General features: G+C 45.4%; 1 protein-coding gene and 1 pseudogene across 3 annotated transcripts in view; one reads left to right on the forward strand and one right to left on the reverse strand.

Moving 5' to 3' along the window:
* LOC135047694 (zinc finger protein 432-like) overlaps positions 1 to 21868 on the forward strand; it is a 79836-nt gene that overhangs the window by 3772 nt on the left and 54196 nt on the right. The window lies entirely within an intron of this gene.
* LOC135052339 (5S ribosomal RNA) lies at positions 15060 to 15178 on the reverse strand (annotated as a pseudogene).

Raw genomic sequence — 21868 nt, forward strand, 5'->3', positions numbered from 1 at the left:
CCAAAATGCTTGGGACCAGAGGTATTTTGGATATCGGATTTTTCCGTATTTTGGAATAATTGCATACCATAATGAGATATCATGGTGATGGGACCTAAATCTAAGCACAGAATGCATTTATGTTACTTATGTATTTTATACACACAGCCTGAAGGTAATTTTATCCAATATTTTTTGTAACTTTGTGCTTTGAACAAAGTGTATCTACAGTCACACAATTCATTAATGTTTCATATACACCTTATATACACAGCCGGAAGGTCATTTAATACAATATTTTTAATAACTTTGTGTATTAAACAAAGTTTGTGTACATTGAGCCATCATAAAACAAAGGTTTCACTATCTCACTCTCACTCAAAAAAGTCCGTATTTCGGAATATTCCGTATTTCGGAATATTTGGATATGGGATACTCAACCTGTAATACATTTTAAAAATGCATTTAATCAAAGAGACCCATACTAGGGGTTTGCAGTGAGTTTCCCAGATGCACTAAAAGTATTATATTTACAAATAAAGTACACTTTCCATTTTTCTCCCTCAGGGCCCACAGTAGTATCCACAGGATATACATTGGGTTGTAGGTGGCATCAGAGGAGCGGGCACTAAACGGTTAAAGCTTTTTGGGCTTCCAGCGTGCATCGGTCCAGCTTCCCTACAACCCCGCCTCCTGGCTCAGGGAACTCAGTTTGGTGCGGCAGGAGCCGGACCACTGTAGAAAACGGTGTGGCTGTTTTTTTTGTTACAAAGCTTTTATTATTTTATATATATTTTTTTTTTATAGTGACTTTAATATGCGTCTTATACGCAATGACAAAGTTGCTCTAACAAATTCCTGCTGGTGTCATAACAGCAGTTACCTTCGTGTAAACACTGGTGTTACGGCGGGCGTCAACTGGATGTATTATCAGGTCCACGCTGATGATCCCAGGCTGCGGCCGGAGCACGGGGAGAACATTGGTTTCCGGTTAGCGGTTTAAGACGCATGTAATGCAGCCTTACTGTTTTGGTTTGGGATACTACCGGACAGTCGCTGACGTGGTAGTCCACCTCGGGTGCACCAGCGCTAGACCTCAGGGATCATAGGCTCTCGGGGTTAATGAGGCCACGATCCCTGGGGTGGATGTCAGCAGTGGGGAGTAAGGCGCTCCCCTGGTCGCTCCTCCTCCCAGTTCATGACCAGTTTCCTCAGAGTTTCCCGCCATGAACTGCATTTACCTGCTTCTGTCTGAGACACAAGGAGACTTAGGGGGTCTTTTCGCACAGCAGCGATCGGGTCTGAACTGTGCATGCGCTGGCATCGCAATGCACAGGCGTGAGGCCCCGCCAGCGCCAGGGAGCGCCAGACTGCGACGGGAAGGACAACGAAAGCGATCGCACTGGCGATCGCAAGAAGATTGACAGGAGGAGGTCGTTCGTGGGAGTCAACTGACCGTTTCCAGGGAGTGTCCGTGAAAACGCAGGCGTGTCCAAGCGTTTGAAGGGAGGGTTCTTGACGTCGGCTCCGGGCTGGATGATCGCAGCGGCTGAGTAAGTCCTGATGTGCAGAGACTGCACAAACTTTTGTTTGTGCAGCTCTTTGCACAAGCAATCGCACCCCTGCACAGCGACTACCCCCTCCACTGTAGGCGGCGACTATCTGATTGCAGGGATGCAAAAAACGCACCCTAGCGATCAGGTCTGAATTAGGCCCTTAGTACACTCAGAACGCCAGAGTCGCTGTGCGGCTGTGTTCACAGGTGCGTTTGTTACTGAGCAGTTTTATTTAATAAGGAAGTGGGGTTCTAGTCTCCCTGTATCCCGCTCTCCAGAGGCAGGTGATACAGCGCTGATTTCTTACCTACCTCTGTGGTATTGCATAGTTGAATAAGTGCCTAATGCAAATGAGCATCTGTGAACATATATTACCGTATTATTCGCTGTGCGTCTAGATACGCTAGTCTCCCTGTATCCCGCTCTCTGGAGCCAGGTAATACAGTCTTTCTCATACGTCCTAGAGGATGCTGGGGATGCTTCAAGAACCATGGGGTATAGACGGGATCCGCATGAGACATGGGCACTTTAAGACTTTAAAAGGGGTGTGAACTGGCTCCTCCCTCTATGCCCCTCCTCTAGTTAGATTCTGTGCCCAGAGACTGGTCACACACTGAGGAGCTCTACTGAGTTTCTTGGAAAAGACTTTATGTTAGGTTTATTATTTTCAGGGAGCACTGCTGGCAACAGTCTCCCTGCATCGTGGGACTGAGGGGAGAGAAGCTTTTTTGTGAGTTTAAAGGCTCTGCTTCTTAGGCTACTGGACACCATTAGCTCCAGAGGGTCTGATCACTTGGTACGCCTAGCTGCTCGTTCCCGGAGCCACGCCGTCACCCCCCTTGCAGAGCCAGAAGAAAGAAGCCGGGTGAGTAAATGAAGAACAGAACACTTCAGTGACGGCAGAAGACTTTGTGGCTCTGAGGTACCGCGCAGCAGGCGCGCTGCGCGCCATTGCTCCCACACACAAGCGGCACTACAAGGGTGCAGGGCGCAGGGGGGGGGGGCGCTCTGGGCAGCATGTATACCTCAGATAGAGACTGGCAAGAGAGATATTAAGTGCCTGTGCACTTAATACAGACCCCCGCCAGTATAAATATATAGAAAATAGCGGGGCTGAAGCGTGCCATTAAGGGAGCCCGACCGCCGGCATACCGACAGTGTGGCGAGCGCAAAGGAGCCCATTGCGGGCACGCTGCGCTCGCCACGCTGCGGACACGGTGGCACGCTATGCTCGGCACACTATTTATTCTCCCTCCAGGGGGGTCGTGGACCCCCACGAGGGAGAATAGCTGTCGGGATCCCGACATTCGGCATACTGAAGACCACCCGTTTAGTGCAATATATGTTAAAAATAAAGCACAATATATAATGAGTATGGTGTAAATAGAGCTGGTAAACGTCTGCTGTGTTTCCCTGACAGAAAGTACAGGGTCTGTTCCTTACAGTCGGCATGTCTGAGGCTGAGGGCTCTGCCACAAACGGCTATGGGAATGTCTCTGTCGGCACTGCCGACTCCTGATGGTACTTGGTTCATGTAAATAATTGTCAACATGTCAGTAGATGTATGCTTTTCCAATGAGAAAACTATATGGGAGACACAGACGTGTGTGGGTGACCCTGTCGGCACCAACTAATCTGACTGGGTAAAAATTTTTACATGATAATGTGATGCATTTCAGAAAGCTATACCTGTATGTATATATGTATGTATGGTACGGTTGCATAGATCTGTGGCTCGAACACAGACGTACTAATTTTTGTGGAGGGCGTAATATTAATAATATATTTCCCTCAGACCCCTCGGGGTCGCAAAAATTTTATTTTGCCCAGTTACTACTCCCTGATATCGACACTAGTACTATTTCTTATGTCGACCATGATGTTTCCTGATTAGATTCATAACATCGGCATTCAGTACATGTTTCATACACATTAAGAACGTATTAACGTCACTAGGGACCCTGCTGTTCAAAATATATATATCTGATCTATATATATATATATATATATATATATATAGATATTGCGTTAAAAAAAGGGGGGGGGGAAGGTACAGCGCCACTTGTGAGATGTGATCTCAGTGATTAATTATATTGAGATGGAAAGATATTTCTACAAGAAATTGCAGACACTGTTGCTGGCCTGGTTCTGGAACATCAAAGATGGCTCATCCTCGGGGATTTCAATGCATGGGTGGATGATGAGCTCTCACGCCTTGGCCAAGACCTCCTGTGCACAATGAATGGTCTGGGCTTCACACAGGTCGTTCCCTCTGCCACACATAAAAGTGGTCACACTCTCGACCTTGTCTTTCAGATTGGATTAGAAGTCACTGACCTAAAAATAAACCCAGTCATCTGGTCAGACCACTACTCCCTCTGGTTCTCAGTTGCAACCCCTTTAAATAAGATCTCTGCCCGTGGAGTTGACCAGGTATCGTCCAAGGAGGGGTATGACTCCCCAGGCTCTTGCAGCAAATCTGGATCTCTCTGCTATACTGGGTGCCTGTGAAGATCCCTGTTCCCTAGTCCGTTATTATAATAGGGATGTTATGGCTGCAATTGATGTTATCGCCCCTGTGCGTTTAAGACCTCATAAACCACAACGTCAAGCTCCATGGTTCGACAACAGTGTTAGTGAGCTCAAGAAAAGGGGGCGTAGACTGGAAAGACGATGGAGGAAGACTAACCTAGTGGATGACAAAATAAAACTAATAAAGCATAACGAAGAATATCAATCGACAATCACTTGTAAGAAGGCACAGTTCCTGTCAAATGAGATCACAGCAGCAAACAATAGGCCAGCTCAGCTTTTCCGCACAGTGGAGATGCTTTGCAAGCCAGCATGCCTGCAGACTGATGAGACCCTCTCCCAGGCAAGATGCAACGAGTTTGCAAACTTCTTTGCAGATAAAATATCCACCATCCGGGCTGGAATCTCCACAGTGCCATCAAAGGAGTGCCAAACTACAAAGCCTGCCAATATAAGCTACCTGCCTTCATGGACCAGCTTTGACCCAGTGGATGTAAAGGACACTGCTGAAATTGCTCGAATTTTGCGTCCCACCACCTGTGATCTGGACCCAGCCTCAACCAAGCTTCTAATAGGTTGTATGGATATAATTGGTCCTGTCTTTACAAAAATTGTTCAATGCTCTTTGCAGACAGGCATTTTTCCTGGACCCCTAAAGGAAGCAATTGTTAGACCGCTTCTTAAAAAACCTAATTTAGATCCCGACTGCATGACCAACTACAGACCGGTATCAAACCTTCCTTTCCTAGGAAAGGTTATTGAGAAAGTCGTTGCAAATCAACTGGAAACCCGCCTGACAACCCATGATATTTATGATCCATTTCAATCAGGATTCAGGAGAAGACATAGCACTGAAACAGCCCTGGTGTGTGTGTTAAATGATCTTCTGATGGCAAAAGACAGAGGTGACTGTTCAATATTAATCCTTCTGGATCTCTCGGCAGCATTTGATACCGTGGACCATGGGCTTCTGATTGAGCGACTGATACATTTCTGTGGTCTGGATGGCACAGTCCTAAGCTGGTTCAAATCATTTCTCACAGGCAGGTCACAGAGAGTATCATCTGGATTATACTCATCACCACCAGTGCCATTGCCATGTGGTGTCCCACAAGGTTCTATACTATCCCCCATGCTTTTTGCAGTATACATGCTCCCATTGGGCAAAATAATCAGGCGCCATGGCCTGGTCTAGCACTGCTACGCAGATGATACACAACTGTACTTGTCCTTTGCTTCGGGCACTGATAACCCAATAGCAACCCTAAATGGCTGTCTAGCTGAACTACAGGAGTGGATGAGCGCCAGTTGGCTGCGACTGAACCCGGATAAAACAGAGGTCCTTTTGATACGACCGCAACATCAAAAGACAAGACTGCAGCATAGCCAACCAACTGGACTTACACTGGGGGATTCAGAATTACAGACCAGTGATCGTGTGCGGAATCTTGGCGTTGTCCTGGATGGTGGCTTGACACTTAAACATCAGATATCAGCCACAATCAAATCCTCATTCTTTCACCTGAGGAACATAGCCAGAATCAAGCACTTAATTCCCTCAGATGACATGCCAAAAGTCATACATGCATTTGTATCATCTCGTTTAGACTACTGTAATGCCCTCTACCTTGGTCTACCAGCAAAAGAATTGCAACGCTTACAGCTGGTGCAAAACACAGCTGCCAGGCTATTAACCAACCAGCCCCGTTCTAGCCACATAACACCCATCCTCTACTCCCTTCACTGGCTGCCTGTAAGATGGCGAATCATCTTCAAGATTGGCTTACTGAGTTTCAAAGCATTACATGACCAAGGCCCAAGGTACCCGAAACAGCTTCTGACCCCATACTGCCCCACTCGATTACTGCGATCTGTAGATGAAGGACTTTTAGCAGTACCTAGAATCTACCGTAATTCATCTGGGGGTCGAGCTTTTAGTCATGCGGCTCCGACTCTATGGAACTCACTTCCCCGCACAGTGCGAGAGGCCCCAACTATAGAATCCTTCAAAAGTAGACTCAAGACTTTTCTGTTTACTAAAGCATTTCCATAGTGTACCTTTTACATGCTTCTGTATTTTATGAAAATGTACTTCATTATTTTCTGTACTATATTATGCTATGTATCTGTTAAGCGCCTTGAGTCCTATTGGAGAAAGAGCGCTATATAAATAAAATTATTATTATTATTGAGTAAATTAAAATGAAATTAAAATTACCATAACAAAACACACATAACCTCAATTAAGGTGTCTGCCCAGCCCTAAGGATGTGGTGCCGGTATTGCACTGCTACACGTATGGAAAAATGGGTTGATAGGGTTCGGTGCTCAGTGTTGCTAAGAAATGGTTATGTCACAACTGAGGGCCTGAGCTGACGGGAGGCAGCCTCAGTTGTAGGGGCTGAGATGTACCGGAACCTGGGAGGTTGTGTCAGACCCCTGGACATGTAAGTAACATGAATAATAACTGCCCGAAGGCGTGACCACGACAACTTGGATAAAAGTCAATGATGTTTATTATGACAACTCCGCAACACAGCAGCAGTAAAAGAAAACGTAAAAGTCAGCAAAGAATAAATACAGTTCCTGGGTACTACAGGATGGCAAGAGCCACAGGGCACTGGTAGTGTGAGATAGTTCTTATGATCTTCTAGATGGAAAGTCCTTACCAGGCCCGACTGTAGCAATGGAGATAACCCAGGATTGTGCCAGCTGGTGTTCCAGGAAAAGCTGGGTTGCTGAAGATAAAACAGCTGCTGTGGATACTGGCTGGAACCAGACTGTTGTTAGCACGGAGTGGATACTGGCTGGAACCAGTTAAATAATAAATGAACTTGGGAGCGATGAAATATAAACTGAAATGTAGAACTTGAGAGCGGAGAAATAATAATACCGGTGGAGAGTGGTAAAGTGTAGAAAGGACACCGGCCCTTTAAGGGAAGCTGTACTCTGCTGGAAGCTGAGCTGGAAGCAGGTAATGTTGTAGCTGGAAACAGATGAATCCACAATGGATTGGAGAGTCAGGCTACACCGCAGGTGGAATGCTGGTGCGGGTCTCTATGGTGGAAGTCTTGAGACAGGAGCTGGAACCTGGAAGACAATCACAGGAGAGAGACAAACAGGAACTAGGTTTGACAACCAAAGCACTGACGCCTTCCTTGCTCAGGCACAGTGTATTTATACCTGCAGCAAGGAAGGGATTGGCTAGGCAATTATGCAGATTATCAATACTGAGAACAGATTGGTGGAAATGATCAGCTGACAGAATCCAAGATGGCTGCGCCCATGCAGACACTTGGAGGGAAGTTTGGTTTGTAATCCATGTGGTAATGAAAACAGTAATGGCGGCGCCGGCCACCGGAGACAGGAGGCGCCAGGCTGACAGATGCACATCCAACCACGCGGACACAGCGGAGGCCGCGGCTGACGTAATCGCCACTCAGACACTCTGCATGCAGAAGTTCAGGGACGGCGGCGGAGGCCGCGGGAGACGCCATGCCAGGTGTAATATGGCGTTTACTGTGACAGCGTCCCAGAGTGACAGGAGAGGATACAGGAATGTACACATCAGGATAACAGATGGGATCCGGTCCTGGAGCGCTGAGCCAGCCTTAGGAGGCATCTGATGGGTAAGAAATGGCGTCCAGATACCCGGATCGTGACAGCACCCCCCGCTTTAGGAGTGGCCACAGGACACTTCTTTGGCTTTTGAGGAAACTTGGAATGGAATCTCCGGACCAAGGCAGGAGCATGGACATCAGAAGCATTGGTCCATGAACGTTCCTCAGGACCATAACCCTTCCAGTCAATAAGATATTGTAGTTGACCGTAACGGTGACGTGAGTCCAGGATCTTGGCCACTTCATACTCAACGCCTCGTTGAGTTTGGACTTTCGGAGTTGGAGGAAGTGAGGAATGAAACCGATTCAAGATCAGCGGTTTCAACAGGGAAACATGGAATGTCCTGGGTATTTTTAAGAAGGGAGGCAACTGGAGTCTGTAAGCAACAGGATTGATGACTTGTTCAATCTTGAAAGGACCGATATAGCGAGGTGCAAACTTCATACTGGGAACTCTTAACCTCAAATTCTTCGTGGATAACCATACCCGATCACCCACCCTGAGAGCAGGAACTGCTCAACGCTTCTTATCCGCAAACTTCTTGTACCTGAACGATGCCTTGAGCAGAGCTGATCGTACGCTCTTCCAGATATTGGCAAACTGATGCAAGGTGATATCCACTGCGGGAACAGAAGTTGCTGGAAGCGGTTGGAACTCAGGGACTTTAGGGTGGAATCCAAAGTTAGTGAAGAATGGTGTTGAAGCAGATGAAGAATGATACTGGTTGTTATGACAGAACTCGGCCCAGGGAAGTAATTGAACCCAGTCATCTTGAGAGGAGGACACATAGATGCGGAGGAAGGCCTCCAAGTCCTGATTCACCCTCTCGGTTTGACCATTGGTCTGAGGATGGTAAGCCGTGGAAAACTTTAGCTTGACTTGGAGGACTTGACATAAACTTCGCCAGAATTTGGCTGTGAATTGAACTCCTCGATCTGAGATAATTTCTTCAGGAAGACCGTGGAGTCGGAAGATCTCTTGTATGAATACTTGAGCCAACTTGGAAGCTGACGGAAGACCGGTGAGAGGAATGAAGTGTGCCATCTTGGTGAACCGGTCAACTACCACCCAGATGGTATTGAACTTGTTGCACATGGGTAAGTCTGTAATGAAATCCATCGACAAGTGGGTCCATGGTCGACGGGGAACGGATAGTGGAACCAGTTGCCCCGCAGGCGACTGGCGGGATACTTTATGTTGGGCACACTTTGGGCAAGATGCAATAAACTCCAAGACGTCCTTTTTCAGAGTTGGCCACCAATAGGACCTAGAGATAAACTCCAGGGTTTTTTGGATACCTGTATGTCCGGCAAAACGGGAAGCATGGGCCCAATGCATGAGCTTCTTCCTTAGCATCGGCTTCACAAAACTTTTCCCTGATGGGGGCGTAGAGTCCATCCCTACCGTGGAGAATGCCAACGGATTTATAATAGGATGCTTGTCTGAAGACTCTGACTCATTTTCTTGCTCCCATGAGCGGGAAAGGGCATCGGCCTTGCGATTCTGAGAGCCCGGACAGAACTGGAGTTTAAAGTCGAACCTGGAAAAGAAAAGTGCCCATCTGGCCTGACGAGGGTTGAGACATTGTGCGCCCTTCAGGTATAAAAGGTTCTTGTGGTCTGTAAGTATGGTGATTGAATGAGAAGCTCCCTCCAACAGATACCTCCACTCTTCTAGAGCGAGCTTGATGGCTAGCAACTCCTGGTCGCCAATGGCATAGTTGCGCTCAGCTGGGGAGAACTTCCGGGAGAAGAAACTGCAAGGGTGTAAATGGCCATCTTTAGCCCTCTGAGATAACACCGCTCCTACTCCAACGGAGGAGGCATCCACCTCTAAGATGAAAGGAGAGTCGATGTCAGGCTGTTTCAGAACAGGCGCAGAGATGAACCTTTGTTTTAAAAGATGAAATGCTTGCATGGCTTCTTCAGACCACTTGGACGGGTTAGCACCCTTCTTAGTGAAAGCAGTAATAGGCGCCACAATGGTGGAAAAGTCTCGTATAAACTTTCGGTAATAGTTGGCGAACCCTAAGAACCTCTGGACCCCTTTGAGGGTTAAGGGTACCGGCCAATTTTGGATTGCTTGTAGTTTCTCAGGATCCATCTCTAGTCCGGAACCGGACACAATGTACCCTAGAAACGGAATGGACTTGACTTCAAAGACGCATTTTTCTAATTTGCAATAGAGATGATTGACACGGAGACGGGACAGAACCTCTTTAACCCAAAAACGATGTTCCTCTAAATCGTTGGCAAAAATGAGGATATCGTCTAGATAGACCACGACATGACGGTATAGAATGTCTCTGAAGATCTCATTGACAAAATGCTGGAAGACAGCTGGAGCATTGCTCAATCCGAAGGGCATGACGAGGTACTCATAATGTCCGTCACGGGTGTTAAAGGCGGTCTTCCACTCGTCACCCTCACGGATCCGGATGAGATTGTATGCACCTCGCAAGTCCAGCTTTGTAAAGATGGTAGCTCCGCTAACTCTGTCAAAGAGCTCAGTAATCAGGGGTAAAGGATAACGGTTCTTGATGGTAATGTCGTTCAAACCTCTGTAGTCGATGCACGGCCGCAGACCACCATCTTTCTTTTTTACAAAAAAGAAGCCTGCGCCGGCTGGAGAAGAAGAAGGTCGAATGAACCCCTTTGCTAGGTTCTCTTTAATATATTCCTCCATAGAATGCGTCTCAGGCAGAGACAACGGATAAGTTCGGCCTCGAGGTGGAACCTTCCCTGGAACGAGATCAATCGGACAGTCCCATTCTCTATGAGGAGGAAGGATATCAGCAGAAGCTTTACTGAACACATCCGTGAAATCTTGATATGGAGGAGGTGGAACATCAGACGACCTGGGGGAGGAAGAACAGACAGGCAATACTTTAAACAAACATGTCTCAGCACAGGAGGAACCCCATGTCAGGATTTGCGTAGTCGTCCAATCAATTGTAGGATTGTGAAGACGGAGCCATGGAAGGCCCAGGACCACAGGATGTGTGGCTCTTGGAATCACTAAAAAAGAAATAAGTTCGGAATGAAGAACTCCCACTCTCAGACGAACTGGTAGAGCCCTTAAAGAAATAACTGCATCAAAAATTTTGCTGCCATCCACGGCAGTTAAAGAAATGGACGAAGGAAGTCTCTCGGTGGGTAGGGACCACCGTTTAACATAGGCTTCGGTAATAAAGTTCCCAGCTGCTCCGGAATCAAGGAGGGCAATGACGTTCCGATAACGTTGAGCAACTTGAAGCGAGACTGGGAGATTACAATCTTGAGGAGATGGAGAGGAGATCATTACTCCTAGCCGGCCCTCTCCTTGGCGAGCTAGGATTTGGAGTTTCCCGGACGTTTGGGACAGGCATTAATGGTGTGAGACGGAGCTGCACAATAGAGACAGAGAAACTCGGAGAGACGTCTTCGGCGCTCAGCAGGAGTTAAACGGGAACGGCCAAGTTGCATGGGCTCATCTTTAGATGGTGACAGTTGACGAGGAGGAGGAGCAGAAGATTTTGGAGCAGATGATCTTCCACGCTCAGTTGCTCTCTCTCTGAAACGTAAATCAACTTTCGTGCAGAGTGAGATTAGCTCATCTAACTTAGAAGGTAAGTCTCTGGTAGCTAACTCATCTTTAATACGCTCAGATAAGCCATGCCAGAATGCAGCATACAGGGCCTCGTCGTTCCATGCCAGTTCGGATGCCAGGATCTGGAACTGTATCAGATATTGTCCTACAGTACGTGACCCCTGGCGTAAACGGAGAATCTCGGATGAAGCTGAGGTTACCCGGCCTGGCTCGTCGAAGATGCGCCTGAATGTTGACACGAAGGCAGTGTAGGAAGATAGCAGGGTGTTGGACCTCTCCCATAACGGTGATGCCCAATCAAGGGCTGAGCCACTGAGAAGAGAAATAATGTAGGCAATTTTTGTACGGTCACTGGGAAAATTGCCAGGTTGTAGCTCAAACTGAATCTCACACTGGTTGAGAAATCCCCTGCAGAATCTTGGAGATCCGTCAAATTTTGCTGGCGTTGGAAGATGAAGACGTGGAGCAGAAATGGGTAAGGTGGGTGGGGTTATAGCTGGAGTCACTGTGGTTGACGCACCAGACGCGCCTGATCCACGGAGAGTTGTCTGAATCCCATCCAGCCGAGTAGAGAGATCCTGGAGACAGCGGATGATGTTGCCCTGTGCAGCCTCCTGATGTTCTAGTCGGGCTGCCAGTTCTTGCATCGGCCTGGCCGCTTGATCCTGGTCTCCGGCTGGATTCATTAGGTCAGTGCTTACTGTCACAACTGAGGGCCTGAGCTGACGGGAGGCAGCCTCAGTTGTAGGGGCTGAGATGTACCGGAACCTGGGAGGTTGTATCAGACCCCTGGACATGTAAGTAACATGAATAATAACTGCCCGAAGGCGTGATCACGACAACTTGGATAAAAGTCAATGATGTTTATTATGACAACTCCGCAACACAGCAGCAGTAAAAGAAAACGTAAAAGTCAGCAAAGAATAAATACAGTTCCTGGGTACTACAGGATGGCAAGAGCCACAGGGCACTGGTAGTGTGAGATAGTTCTTATGATCTTCTAGATGGAAAGTCCTTACCAGGCCCGACTGTAGCAATGGAGATAACCCAGGGTTGTGCCAGCTGGTGTTCCAGGAAAAGCTGGGTTGCTGAAGATAAAACAGCTGCTGTGGATACTGGCTGGAACCAGACTGTTGTTAGCACGGAGTGGATACTGGCTGGAACCAGTTAAATAATAAATGAACTTGGGAGCGATGAAATATAAACTGAAATGTAGAACTTGAGAGCGGAGAAATAATAATACCGGTGGAGAGTGGTAAAGTGTAGAAAGGACACCGGCCCTTTAAGGGAAGCTGTACTCTGCTGGAAGCTGAGCTGGAAGCAGGTAATGTTGTAGCTGGAAACAGATGAATCCACAATGGATTGGAGAGTCAGGCTACACCGCAGGTGGAATGCTGGTGCGGGTCTCTATGGTGGAAGTCTTGAGACAGGAGCTGGAACCTGGAAGACAATCACAGGAGAGAGACAAACAGGAACTAGGTTTGACAACCAAAGCACTGACGCCTTCCTTGCTCAGGCACAGTGTATTTATACCTGCAGCAAGGAAGGGATTGGCTAGGCAATTATGCAGATTATCAATACTGAGAACAGATTGGTGGAAATGATCAGCTGACAGAATCCAAGATGGCTGCGCCCATGCAGACACTTGGAGGGAAGTTTGGTTTGTAATCCATGTGGTAATGAAAACAGTAATGGCGGCGCCGGCCACCGGAGACAGGAGGCGCCAGGCTGACAGATGCACATCCAACCACGCGGACACAGCGGAGGCCGCGGCTGACGTAATCGCCACTCAGACACTCTGCATGCAGAAGTTCAGGGACGGCGGCGGAGGCCGCGGGAGACGCCATGCCAGGTGTAATATGGCGTTTACTGTGACAGCGTCCCAGAGTGACAGGAGAGGATACAGGAATGTACACATCAGGATAACAGATGGGATCCGGTCCTGGAGCGCTGAGCCAGCCTTAGGAGGCATCTGATGGGTAAGAAATGGCGTCCAGATACCCGGATCGTGACAGGTTAAAAGCCAAAATATAAAAGTATAATAACATTTTTAATATGTGAGAGTAAAAAAGTTACACACAGTACATAGAAAACATAAAAATATGGACCAAGGCAATATTAAAATATTAAAAACGATAATGAGAGCAACTTGGCTTCATAGAACAGCAGGGGGTTAGTGCAGGAAACCCAACGCGTTTCGTCTCATCAGACTTCTTCAAGGGGTAGGGACACTGATCCTTCCTGTCTATTTATAGCCAAACTACTTAGTAAAGGGGTTGTGACATCACAGATGGTCACATGGTGCAATTGGATTATTGCAGGCTTTTAAAAGTACTTTTTAGTGCAGTGTATGAGGACAGAATATAACATATAATAATGTGGGCTGACCAATTTTGATCAGAGTCAATGTTTGTATACGACATAAACGAGTATAAAGTACTCTAAAGTCCATAAATTGGTGTATTCGCTGCATTTCCGCCACACTTCCGGTGACAGGTGTCGCGTCTTCGTCATTTCCGCCGCACTTCCGGTCCGCGCCTGCGGCGGCTCCCGGCTTCCATGGTGATCTTCTGCGCTTGTGCTGGCGGGTATCGTAGTGTACAGAAGGGTTCTGTCTCCAGAGATTAGTAACACGGTGGACATCTTTGCTGAGTTTAGGACATTGAGTTTCATAATACGGCGGCCATCTTGTGGTAGTTCTTTCAGGCCTGAATATATTCTAGGCTCAGTCCGTATCCATAACAACGGTCACATAAATAAAGAAAGAGAAGAATGGTAATATTCTAGCAATACTGTTATTTACATGCAATTCAGAAACGATTTTCAGTATAAACTTATCAAAATACGTATGTTTCTCATTTTATTCAGAAGATAAAGTGCTAGTGCAAGAATAGGTAAATATAAAGGAGCTCAGAGACATTGGCCCTCATTCCGAGTTGATCGGTCGCAAGGCGAATTTAGCAGAGTTACACACGCTAAGCCGCCGCCTACTGGGAGTGAATCTTAGCTTCTTAAAATTGCGACCGATGTATTCGCAATAATGCGATTACTAACTACTTAGCAGTTTCAGAGTAGCTCCAGACTTACTCTGCCTGTGCGATCATTTCAGTGCTTGTCGTTCCTGGTTGACGTCACAAACACACCCAGCGTTCGCCCAGGCACTCCCACCGTTTCTCCGGCCACTCCTGCGTTTTTTCCGGAAACGGTAGCGTTTTCAGCCACACGCCCCTGAAACGCCGTGTTTCCGCCCAGTAACACCCATTTCCTGTCAATCACATTACGTTCGCCGGAGCGAAGAAAAAGTCGTGAGTAAAAATACTTTCTTCATAGTAAAGTTACTTGGCGCAGTCGCAGTGCGAACATTGCGCATGCGTACTAAGCGGATTTTCACTGCGATGCGATGAAAAATACCGAGCGAACAACTCGGAATGAGGGCCATTATGTCATATTTAATAAGTTAATACATTAAGAAATGGCTGTGCAAGGTGACTTGTAGAGTAAAGCTAGTGCACTATGCAAAAGGACCTCAGACAGGACATAATATATAACAGTGCAAAATGCAGTTTGATGACTTATGAAAGATATAAAAATATACATAAAACATATATATTGACAGCAGTGTAATGTGCGATTTTAAGGATTTAAGGATGAAATTATTTGTGGAATAAAATATGAATCAGATAGTGCTCAGTTAATTAGCTTATTCGTGAACCATAGTGGTATATTGGAAGTGTGCATTACAAGTATCATTAAAAGTCGGTATTAAGTTGACGTCATTTGTTAACATTACAGTACCCAATCTTCCCAGGTAGTCTCCTTTCCTGGTACTGATCAGGCCCAAGCACTGCTTAGCTTCCAAGATCAGACGAGATTGGGCGTACCAGTGTGGTTTGACTGTACGCGAAAAAGGAGACTTTTAAAACAACCCACTTTTGGCAGTATGGACACACAGTTTACAGAGGAGTGGGACTCCATTTTACATAGATGCTCTATTGACCTAATGAAACTGCTCATCAGGAAGAAAAAGAATGTCCTAGTGGAACTAGAAACTGAGATCAAAGTAAAAGAATTTGAAATGCTCAGTTTTAAGGATAAGGAGGACTACCTAATCAACGAAAAATTACTAAATACAAAATTGGAACAAGTTCAAGGGGAAGTTATTAAAGGAAAAGAAAATAAATTCTTACGGGACAAGAATGACTATGATAAAGGTCTGACAAAGAATTGGAGCACATTCAAAGTAACAGATCAACAGCATAATGGAACGGGAAGCTACAAATGGAGAACAGTTCCTAATAGAGGAAGAATATCCAGTAATAGGAGCACGGACTCTCCAACAAATACACATCTAAGAATGACCAACAGATTTTCAGCTCTACAAAGAAGGGACTCAACAGGTGACAAGGATTTTTTATCATCAAGAACGGGAGCACGAACAAAAGATATGGTAAGAAACATGGTGACAGAGGACAGCAAACAAGCATCACCCATGAAGAGAAGGTTATTAGAAGAAGAGGCACACGGGGCGGTAGGAGGAAGAGAACAAAAAAGACGGAATCTACAGTAGCCGAATCAGAAAGCAAAGGCATCTTCAACCTATCCGAACATATACTAACAAAGTCAGAGGAGACACTGCTAAGTAGAGGACTATCATTTACACCTACAAGCGGACATAATAAATTCGAGACTTTTATCGACCTGAACAAATTCATAAGAAAACTCACTCTTAAAAGACACTACCTAAGAAAAGAAGACGCCATTATAAGCAACTACGGGGACCGTTCAAAATCTGGGTTAAAACCAACATCCAAATATTACCCTTTGGAATCCAAGGGTAATAACATCAGCATGTTCTATGAACTGGTGAAGAAAGACTTATGCGACACAGACCTAAAACCGATAAAGGAAAAGAACATGAAGAATCGTGAATGTGAAGCCTTGAAAAAACTACAGAAATGCAACAACCTAGTTATAAAACAGGCTGACAAAGGGGGTGGATTAGTTATCATGGACCACGATGCCTACACAAAGGAGGCACTGAGACTTTTGAGCGAAACAGAATCATACACAAGGCTTCAAAGCGATTCGAAAGATGTCTTTGTGGAAGAACTGAGGACGTTACTTTTACAGGGCCTAAGAAATGACGTGATAACCAAAGAAGAATTTCAATATCTCATGCAATCTAATCCAATAACCCCCACCTTTTTATTTTTTGCCAAAAATACATAAATCCTTAACCAATCCGCCTGGTCGCCCAATAGTGGCAGGTATAGGCTCACTGACTGCAAATCTATCAGAATGTCGATGTTTTCCTGAAAAATTATGTGAAAGATCTCCCATCCTTCTTGAAAGATACGACTTCAGTACTAAACCAATTGAACACGATGGAATGGAAGGACACTTACATATGGGCTACAGTGGATGTCCAATCCCTGTATACATGCATCAAACATTCTAAAGGCGTAGCCGCATGCAGGGAATTTTTAGATAGTGATCCATCTTTGACCAGCATTCACAGAAATTTTATATGTGATCTTATGTATTTTATCTTGAGTCACAATTATTTTAAATTTTTAAACCAGTTCTATCTACAATGCTGCGGTACAGCGATGGGGACGATATTTTCCCCAAGTTTCGCAAACCTTTTTACGGGATGTTGGGAGAGAACACAGGTTTACACCTTAAGTGCTTTTAAGAAAAATGTGGTATTTTACAAACGATATATTGATGACATTTTAATCATCTGGGATGGCACGACTGAAACTTTTAATGAATTTTTAAAGACTCTGGGAGATAATGATTTGAACCTTACCTTCACCTCGGTAACAAATGATAGATCCGTCGAGTATTTAGACCTAATTTTAACCGGAGAAGAGGGAAGGATCACCACCAAGAATTTCATTAAGAATGTAGACATGAACAGCTACCTGCATTACCAAAGTAATCCTCTGGAAAGGTGGAAGAATAACATCCCGGCCTCACAGTTCTCAAGAATCAAAAGGAACTGTACAAGTACGAAGGACTGCGACGACCAATTGGAGATCTACAGGAAGAGGTTTGAAGAAAAGAAATACCCAAAGCCCCTTTTAGATGAAGCACTAGCAAAAACGAGAACTCTGGACAGAGAAAAACTACTAACCTATAGAACCAAGGAGGAAAAGAAGGAAAGAATAGCCTTCATCACTACGTTTAGTCAACATGAAAAAGTGATCAGAAACTCCCTTAGAACTGATTGGGGAATCCTTCTAATGGACCCAGTGCTCAAAGAAATCTTACCGCCCAAACCCGAATTAATTTTCAAAAAGTCCAAAAACCTCAAAGACCTCCTCGCACCTAGCATGCTGAAGGAAAGAGCCATCCGGAATACCCCCATGCTAAAATGCACGGGGTCTTATAAATGTGGAAAGTGCAATATATGTAAATACTTACACCGGAATAGGAAAACTTTTAGCGATACAGAGGATAAGAAAAATTACACCATAAAGGACTTTATGAACTGTAACAGATCATCTGTGATTTACCTACTGGAGTGCACCTGCAAAATGAAGTATGTGGGAAAAACAAAGAGACCACTAAAATACGGATCCAGGAACATATAAGGAACATAAAGAACAAGGTCGAAAGCCACGCAGTCTCCCGACACTTTGTATCTGCACATAACTCTAATCCAGAGGACCTTACTTTCAAGGCCATTGAACATGTTTGCCTGGGCGAGAGAGGAGGAGACCTTGGAAATAAACTTTCAAGACGTGAAATGTACTGGATTTTCCAGTTGCAGACTCTACACCCGGTTGGCCTGAATGAAGGTTACAAAATTGCACCTTTCCTATGAGGTGCAGTATCCTAAAAAACCTCCGTTATTCGTCCCCTTGTATGTTTTATATTCTGTCCTTACCTCACTAAATAGTTATAGTTAATCACTGTTCACTAACATAAAGGAATAAATCACGTGGTATTATGATGTCTAATCCTTTTTCGCGTACAGTCAAACCACACTGGTACGCCCAATCTTGTCTGATCTTGGAAGCTAAGCAGTGCTTGGGCCTGATCAGTACCAGGAAAGGAGACTACCTGGCAAGATTGGGTACTGTAATGTTAACAAATGACGTCAACTTAATACCGACTTTTAATGATACTTGTAATGCACACTTCCAATATACCACTATGGTTCACGAATAAGCTAATTAACTGAGCACTATCTGATTCATATTTTATTCCAGAAATAATTTCATCCTTAAATCCTTAAAATCGCACATTACACTGCTGTCAATAAATATGTTTTATGTATATTTTTATATCTTTCATAAGTCATCAAACTGCATTTTGCACTGTTATATATTATGTCCTGTCTGATGTCCTCTTGCATAGTGCACTAGCTGTACTCTACAAGTCACCTTGCACAGCCATTTCTTAATGTATTAACTTATTAAAAATGACATAATGTCTCTGAGCTCCTTTATATTTACCTATTCTTGCACTAGCACTTTATCTTCTGAATAAAATGAGAAACATACGTATTTTGACAAGTTTATACTGAAAATCGTTTCTGAATTGCATGTAAATAACAGTATTGCTAGAATATTACCATTCTTCTCTTTCTTTATTTATGTGACCGTTGTTATGAATACGGACTGAGCCTACAATATATTCAGGCCTGAAAGAACTACCACAAGATGGCCGCCGTATTATGAAACTCAATGTCCTAAACCCAGCAAAGATGTCCGCCGTGTTACTAATCTCTGGAGACAGAACCCTTCTGTACACTACGATACCCGCCAGCGCAAGCCCAGACGATCACCATGGAAGCCGGGAGCCGCCGCAGGCGCGGACCGGAAGTGCGACGGAAATGACAAAGACGCGACACCCGTCACCGGAAGTGTGGCGGAAATGCCGCGAATACACCAATTTATGGACTTTAGAGTACTTTTATACTCTTTTATGTCGTATACAAACATTGACTCTGCTCAAAATTGGTCAGCCCAAATTATTATATGTTATATTCTGTTCTCATACACTGCACTAAAAAGTACTTTTAAAAGCCTGCAATAATCCAATTGCACCATGTGACCATCTGTGATGTCACAACCCCTTTACTAAGTAGCTTGGCTATAAATAGACATGAAGGATCATTGAGTCCCTACCCCTTGAAGAAGTCTTATGAGACGAAACGCGTTGGATTTCCTGCACTAACCCCCTGCTGTTCTATGAAGCTAAGTTGCTCTCCTTATCGTTTTTAATATTTTAATATTGCCTTGGTCCATATTTTTATGTTTTCTACGTACTGTGTGTAACTTTTTTACTCTCACATATTAAAATTTTTATTATACTTTTATATTTTGGCTTTTAACCATTTCTTAGCAACACTGAGCGCCGAACCCTATCAACCCATTTTTCCATATATATATATATATATATATATATATATATGTGTGTATATGTGTATTTAAATGTGTATATTCATATTAAAATTTATAATGAATGCTGAAGTAAAGTTATTCCTTCTCATGTACTGGTCGCTCTGTTGAAAAAGCTCTAGGTCACCCGTGACAAGATGGTTTCAAATCCTCACGAGGAGTCCGAGTGTTTATTCTTTTCCCGCCGTGGATAGAATAAAGTGAGAGTCAACCCCTGTTCTGCACGGGGCCCTGTCACAAAGGATCGTATACAGGAAGCTAAGTGATATTTTAATTATATGCTTTGATTATATTTGCATTATGTGCGCATGGGGGAGTGCTTGTATTCAGAAATGGTCGGTTACCATGTCATCCGATATAATTACCCTGGGGAGAGATGGGATACTCCTTAAGTTGGGTCATATCTAGAACATTGCAGCATACTGCCATGCGACTACAAGAGGTATGGGACTCTTGGGTTGGCGGGCCAATTCCATGGCGGTCTCGGCTAGGAGGGCGTTGTGGATACACCAATGGAATGCTGAGGCTGACTCCGAGAAGTACTGGAGTATCTTCCCTATGAAGGTGAAACCTGGTTTGGGGACGGCTTTGTTAAGTTGATCTCGGCAGATACCACTGGTAAGTCTACCTTCTTGAGCTATGTTCCCTCACAACGGTTGGTGACGCATTTTTGTTGGATGCAGTCATTTTGACCGGATGGATACCGTTTTTCCCCTTCTTTGCAGGTAGAGGAAGGTGAAAAGGTAAGAGGTCAGCAGCCTTTTAAAGTTCGCAGAAGCAGAAATCGTCCTCTGTTTCTAGCTGGGTCTATCTTGCGGGAGCCCACACCGGTGGAAACACGTCTAATACTCTTCAATCAGTCCTGGAATGGACATGGACCAGTGAGTTAAGAATAGAGTCCCAAGGGGGACATACTGGAGTTTCCAGATGATTCCCCTCACTGATTTTTCAAATAGATCTTACCGATTCTCCTCTGGACGGCGAGGTAGTATGCGACGCCATACAAGAGTTGGGTCAGGATCAGGACATTGTCCTGCTGTCCCTGTCACAAAAAAAGAAGAAGCTGTTATTCGAGCTTTTTTGTGCTTCTGAGCCCGGACAGCTCGGTCAGAACAATCCCAAAAATTTCTATTTAAGAAGTGGAACTACAAGATGGAATGGGTGGTATTCATGTGACTGGCGGTCTGCTGAACGACAGTCGCATGACCTCCTCCACCATCCCGCCGGTTCACTATCCCGATGGTCGGCATGTCGACCAACAGGGACTATTTCCACTCGTGGGTGTCCACAACACCCATAGAGTGGGAATAGAACCCGTGACGACTGCAGGTCGCCACCGAGCCCGCAGCGTGGCGAGCGCAGAGAGCCCGCAAGGGGCTTGCTGCACTCGCCCCTCCCCGCTGGGATCCCGGCGTCGGTATGCTGCCGGGATCCCGGCGTCTGTAAGCTGACCGGCGGTCAGCCATACTACACCCGATGGAATCTCTCAGGGCAGGAATCTCCAATCTGTAAAAGGAGAAAGAGGTTTTAAGTGCGGTTTCTTCCGCATTAGGCTTACCTGGGTTTGCTATTCAGGATTGTCATTGCCATTTCACCGGAGTGATGGCAGTACGATGGTTTTCCTTCAATAGTAAAAGCCATTATTATTCTGTACTGGGACGCTCTCCTGACTACGGCGAGGTCAAGAAACAAGTGGTACAAATCGTTGTTTTCTCTCTGACAGTTCTTCAACACAGTGGTTGGCTCCTGAACTTGCCAGAATCACTGTTGATCCCAACGACACGGATGTCAGAGTTGGGAATAAGGGCCCTCATTCCGAGTTGTTCGCTCTGTAATTTTCTTCGCATCGCAGCGATTTTCCGCTAATTGCGCATGCGCAATATTCGCACTGCGACTGCGCCAAGTAAATTTGCTAAGAAGTTTGGTATTTTACTCACGGCATTACGAGGTTTTTTCACCGTTCTGGTGATCTGAGTGTGATTGACAGGAAGTGGGTGTTTCTGGGCGGAAACTGGCCGTTTTATGGGAGTGTGTGAAAAAACGCTGCAGTTTCTGTGAAAAACGCGGGAGTGGCTGAAGAAACGGGGGAGTGTCTGGGCGAACGCTGGGTGTGTTTGTGACGTCAAACCAGGAACGACAAGCACTGAACTGATCGCACTGGAAGAGTAAGTCTCAAGC

Source organism: Pseudophryne corroboree, chromosome 2 (assembly GCF_028390025.1).
Source record: "Pseudophryne corroboree isolate aPseCor3 chromosome 2, aPseCor3.hap2, whole genome shotgun sequence".
NCBI lineage: Eukaryota > Metazoa > Chordata > Amphibia > Anura > Myobatrachidae > Pseudophryne > Pseudophryne corroboree.